Below are 6489 nucleotides of genomic sequence, written 5' to 3'. Positions count from 1 at the left end.
CTTCCCAACTCCGGCGACTTGTCCACTGGATAAATGGCATCTCCGACAAGATTTGAGCAAAACCAACCGATATATATATCATCTTCTCAAATCTTTCAAAAACCTCAACCACAAAAAATTTCCTAAGCACTTGCACGCCTTGAGAATCTTCGAGAAATTTATCAAATGTTCAACCATTGTCTGGATAAATATTTAGCGCAATCATATTCGCAAAAACATATTCGATAAGCCTCGTTCAATCATACAGCTGTTAGACACTTTTGTGGTAAACATCCTGTGTGTGTATATATATGACGAAATTTCTTCAAGGGTGTTCAAATTTAAAAAAAGTGAAAAAAAAATTCGACAAAGGGTGTTCAATATGTGTTATATACCTCTAAAAAGTAATATTTTATCTATATATACAGTATAATTTTTCTACCAAGGATGATCAGTTGACAACCTTATAACCATGTGGCTTCGCCACTGTATATGACTTTACTGTCTACCGATAATTAAGAACAGACACAGCTCGCAATAATTGACGGGTCTGTATGTATTATCCCTCCAAATTAAAATATGATTACATTAATAATTCAAGTCATTACCAAATTATACCCTGTGTAAAAAAAAAGAGACGGGGTAATAAAACTATCCCTAGACCTAACTTTTCGGAAAAGTCACTTGCGTGAAAGAAACTGCCTACGTTAACAAAGCAGCCCATGTGGAGGGTCCATATACTATTTTCTCGGTTGTTTAATCCATTCAAGCGTCGGAATATATTTACAAAAACGAGCCATCTACCGTAAGAAAGAAAATTTACGAAATCACGTGGTGATTTATAAGAAACTAGAGAGAGATGTGTGCGTTAATCAAGTGAGAGTCAAATTAGCATGAATATATATAGTTGGTACATGAATCAAGAGGAGTCCCTAATTGGCATGGGATTAAATTCTTAAGAAGAAAAGTCGTATATTGCAGTAACTCTACAATATAAAAGTACATATAATAATTTTTCTGTACCGAGAATTTTTTTTCAAGATGAATAGGATAAAGGACTTCCCCGCTTTTCGTTATTAGTTATAAAATTCCAACCTGAGGTCACCAAGTATGATGACCTGATAGGGCATCTTGTGTTTTAGAACTTAATTCTATGCTTTGAAGCCTTAAATACCTTATCTTAGCCCTTCTCGATTTGCGTACACAGTCCGGGAGTCTTTTTCGGAAAACTTTTATGTTAAAACTGAGAAAATACGAAATTTTTGCCTTAAAATCTATTTGAGTTGACTCCGGTCAATATTTGGAGAAAACGGACCCGAATTCGTATTTTAACGGTTCGTGTGGGTCCGTATCATGATTTGGGACTTGGGCGTATGCCCGGAATCAAATTCGGAGGTCTCTAGCTTGAGTTATCGCATTTTATTGAAATTTGAAAGTTTAAAAACTTAATGACTTTGAAAGTTTGACCAATGTTTGAATTTATTTATATCGGGCCCGTATTTTAGTTTCGGGACCCGATATAGGTCCATTACAATATTTATGACTTGTCTCTCAAATTTGGTGAGAAACGGAGTTGGTTTGACGTGATGCGGACGTGCGGTTGTGAAAATAGAAGCTCATAAGTTTTCTGGAAAATTTTCTTTCATTTGATGCTCAATTCATAGTTCTAGGTGTTATTTTGACGATTTGATCGCGCGAGCAAGTTCGTATGATGTTTTAGACTTGCGTGCATATTTGGTTTAAAGCCCCGAGGGCTCGGGTGAGTTTCAGATAGGCTACGGAGTGAATTTTGGACTTAAGAGAAGTGCTGGTGTGTTTCAGTTCTGGTTCAGGCCTCAGACCTCGCAATTTCGAGGTCAAGCTTCGCATTTGCGACCTCTATTAGGTTCGCATTTGCGAGAAACTCCTAGCATTTGCGAGGAGTAGCTGTAGCACCCCAAGTTCGCATTTGCGAACAATACTTCACATTTGCGAAGTGGGGCTGGGGTAGGCTTGGTCGCATTTGCGATCAATCTGGTCGCAAATGCGAAAGATCAATGTTCGCATTTGCAAACAAATCATCGCAAATGCGATGAAAGCAGAAATGGGAGGACTTTGTTTTTGCGACTGTTTGTTCGCGTTTGCAGGGTTCACATTTGTGGGGTTCGCATTTGCGAACCCCAGGTCGCAAATGCGACATCTGCGACTGATCAAATAGCTGATGATGTGTGGCTATAATTCCATAGTTTCGTGCATTATTTGCCTTGCATTTTACATGCTTTAATGATAAATTACACTTTATTTGCGCGTAATGGACTCTATTTTATATGTAGGTGAATTGGTGAGGAAAGTAGAGTAAAAGGGATACTTAAACATTGCAAGTGTGCGCGAGAACAATGCAAAGGAGAGGCCAGGCAAAAGCCAGCTCAACTAGGCTTTAGCCTGGTGAGGCCTTTAGCCTAGCGAGGCCAACCTAAGGCCAGGTCCAGTCCAAGTTCTGAAGACCTTATTCGTCGCCTGGTTTGACTAGGACTTGGCTTACACCTTTAGGTCTTTTCCTACACATATAAATAGACCTGAAAATGCCACTTTTGAGGGAGAAGATCGAGTTTGGACACACTTTAGACCTAGGAAGAGCACGGAGCCATCTTGGAGACAGGAGATTTGACCTAAGGAGGCAAGAACACACTAGGAGCAAGGCGGAGAATTCTTCTACGAGTTTTTCACTTCCTTCTTCCTATTTTCATTATTGGTTATGAATTCTAGTATTGTAGTTTTGCATACTATTATGAATAGCTAATTTGTTATGTAGGGTTTTGATGAAACCTTTTGGAGGATGATTTTCCTGTTACATTAATATAGATTTGTTGTAGTATTTTCTCTATTTGTTCAACTACGTTATTATTGTGGTTGGTTGAAGAATCAACTATGCCTATTTAGTGTGTGTTACTCGGGAGAGAGTGCATATTTAGGTAGTTGTTGAAAAACATCACTCCTAACATATATGAGGGATCAATACGGAGGGTTTAAAGGAGGGATTTGGGATAACGAAATCTTGGTGCAGTCCGAGTGAGCCGTACTTAATGACAGCTAGCGTAATTCGGAATAATATGTCTAGTAAATTATGATAATTACTCGGGAGAGAGTTACGATAGTCCGAATGCTCATGATCGGTAGAGAAGACTTAGGCAAATTTATAGAAAACGCAGCGAAAAGCATTCCGACAATAGGGGAAATCATAACTCTAGACCTCCATAATCTTGTCTCCAACCCTTAGTATCCCTAGTTGTTAATCTACTAATTTAATTTGTTAGTTAATTAGATACAAGAATCTTAATATTTATAACATAAGAATTATTCGAGCTTGTCTTCTTAGCAATATTGAACAGTTGGCTAAGCCTTAGTTCTCTGTGGGATTCGACTTCGGACTCGTAAATCGGATTATATTTGCAACGACCGCTTAGTCCTTGTTATAAGGCATAATTGGGCGTGATCAAATTTTGGCGCCGTTGCCGGGGAACTAACGGTATAGTTGTAGGTGTACATATTTCTAGGTTGCAAGTTTGAACTTTTATTTTTGTTTTCTTGTATTTGATTATTTTTTGTTTATTTTTATTTTTGACTTGAGAGACATAACATCTTGGAATTATGAGAGTTTGATGTTGGTAATTCTACTTTTGATCCTCCTTATGCATATTATGGAGGAAACCACCCAGGGCAAAATTATCAAATATTCCAGAGAGCGAGTTATGTGCACTAACTCAATCTTATGTGTGGAATGTGTATGATATGTGTGGTGGTCTAGATGGTCACTTTCATGGTTGTGCTTATATTTCTTATCTTCCCCCAACCCCTTACTTTGATGGTTCTTCTTTTTCTTGTGAAACTAATAGGAACAAAGAACCCAGGGATGATGACCTGAAAAAGATCGAGGATACGCTAAACTACCTTGTGGAACAATATGATGAGATAAAACTGCGTGTACAAAGGCAAGATGCAACTATTGGCAACTTGGAGGCTCAAGTGAGTCAACTAGTTGAAGTTTTTGATGCTCAATATGCCAATATTATGGATAGTAGCCAGGAGCAGTGTTTATTAGAGATGAAAATTGAGGTGTCAATGGAAGGATCCAAAGTAGAACCCCAACACTCTAACCAACTAGAATTTGAGGATGCCGATGTTGAAGAAGTAATACTAGAGTCAACCAGGGACGTTGAAGATATAAATTTAGTTGGCTCTAGTGTGATTGGTGTTGAGGAGGTTAAAAATCTTGAAGTTCATGTATTTGAGTGGGTTAGACCTCATTTCAAACACTTCTCTACATTATGTTCGGATGGTGAAATGAAAATTGATCTGTATGAGCTAATGCAAGAGTCAAAGAAAGAGGTAGACGAGACCTATATTCTAAAATTTTTAGCTCGCAACATTTGTATCTCCCCAAGAGCATAATCATAGAGAGGAATCAAAACTTAGGGTCCAATTCATAAGTTTGAAGTGGGGGAAGAAAGTGATTTACGTCGTGCCGCAACGTTAAATCAAGCGCTTGTTGGGAGGCAACCCAGCTTTACTGCTTTCTTTTATTTTTATTTTACTATTTTTTCTAATTATATTATTTTTGTAGTGTCGATTTTTTATTTTCTAGGAGCATGGAAAGCAAAGTTATTGAAAGGATGCAACAGCAAACCAGATGGTTGGAACTAAGTGTGAGGTACTCGCACGAAGGACCAAGCCTGGGAGAAGTCTGAGTACCCCATGAGCTGCTAGTGCTTCGGCCTTTGGCCTACCAGGGAGTTTCTTTTACCCTCTTTTTAGTATGGTGTACATTGTGGACAATGTACAATTTTAAGTGTGGGGTGAGGATATTGTCTGGGTGATTTTCTATGCTATTTTAATTGTGTTTGTTTAATTAATTTTATTATTATATTTTAGAAAAACGAAAAAAAATTGACTTTTCTAGACGATGGATATCCTAGATAATTTTCTTGAGGGATTTAAGTCTAAAGAAAAAAAGATAAAAAGATTTTCTTTGTAGGTAATGTAGTAATTCTCCGTTGGTTTTTCTTTGTGTCGTGGTTCTTTTCCAAAGGTTTTGTTTGAATCGGGTGTAGTTAGTTTTTTTTAGGGAATAGGAGCTAGTGTGATATGAATTGAATCGCAGCGATATCTCTTGACTTTGTGATTCCTTGAGAATAGTGAGTACTATGGTTGTGACGCTTAGGCTCAATTGTTGACTCTTGTAGAAGTACATTAAATTGTATGACCTTAATTTGCTTAACTGCTTTGACTAGAGTGTCTTGATGATCCAATATTGAGTGAGTCATGTGCCATGTGCGTGTGAGGTTTGTTGTATTCTGTGCATTGCATTTAATGTCTAGAACTTGCCCCGTGTGTTTGCAAAGCGAAATAGTAGTTTGTTCAGTCTTGGGAGTGATATAGGAGTTTCTTTGTTGAGCTAGATAAGTATATTTTACCCACCTAATTGTTATGTAACTTAGTTAACCCCTTTGAGCATGTAATCTTGTTTCTTTGGCAACCACATTACAAGCCTTACATCTTTCTTTGAATTAACCATCTATTTTAACCTTTTCACCTCTCATAAGCACTTGAATTGTAATGAACTTTATAAAAGTTAAAGTGTGCGGTGGTTGGTTTGGTTTTTGAGTGGAACTAATGAAATAAGGAGAAAGGTGCACTGTGTTAACAAAAAAATAAGAGCCACTTGAATTGGAAAAAAAAATAGTTGTATTGTTGCGGAAAAAAATTCCTTGTTAAGTAGTGATGCTTGATGTAAGTATGCTTAAAGAAGTATGGAGTTAATATATATTGATGTGAAGGTGGAGTTATGGTTTTACATAAGTATGGGCTTGAATGTTAAAGTATATGTATTAAAGTACTTAGGGAGGTGTAGTCACTCTTATATCCAAATGTATCCTACTTGACCAACAACCTACATTACAACTAATTAAAGTCCTACTTGATCCTAGAATGAATGAGCTCGATTAGTAGAGTAGTACACTACGAGCAAGCCTATGGTGCATCTTTTGTAGCATATGAATATTATTTCTGAGAGTGAGTGAATCCTTTATACCTTGAGTTCCGAATTGTTCTTAAATGTTATTGTGTGTGTGGAACTACTCTCCTTTGTATTATGAGGGCACTTGATTCATGAAGGAAAGGTAATGTCATTGACCTCTATGATTAGAGTAAGTGAGTGGGTGGTGAATAATGCATGGTACTTGCGAGTCAACTCTTGAGATGGAGATGTTACACCCTTGTTCTTAGTCTATTTTAAAGATTCTTGATGTGATGAGTTAGGAGAATTGTTTAAAAAGGTCGTGTCTATAAGTGTTATTTGATTGCTCGAGGATGAGCAATGTTTAAATGTGGGGTATTGATGTGTGGTTATAATTCCTTAGTTTAGTGCATTATGTACCTTGAATTTTACATGCTTTAATGATAAATTACACTTTATTTGTGCGTAATAGAGTCTATTTTATGTGTAGGTGAATTGGAGATGAAAGTAGAGCAAAA

The sequence above is a fragment of the Nicotiana tabacum genome, chromosome 1 (genome assembly GCF_000715075.1).
Source record: "Nicotiana tabacum cultivar K326 chromosome 1, ASM71507v2, whole genome shotgun sequence".
NCBI lineage: Eukaryota > Viridiplantae > Streptophyta > Magnoliopsida > Solanales > Solanaceae > Nicotiana > Nicotiana tabacum.
This window is presented reverse-complemented; position numbering follows the sequence as displayed.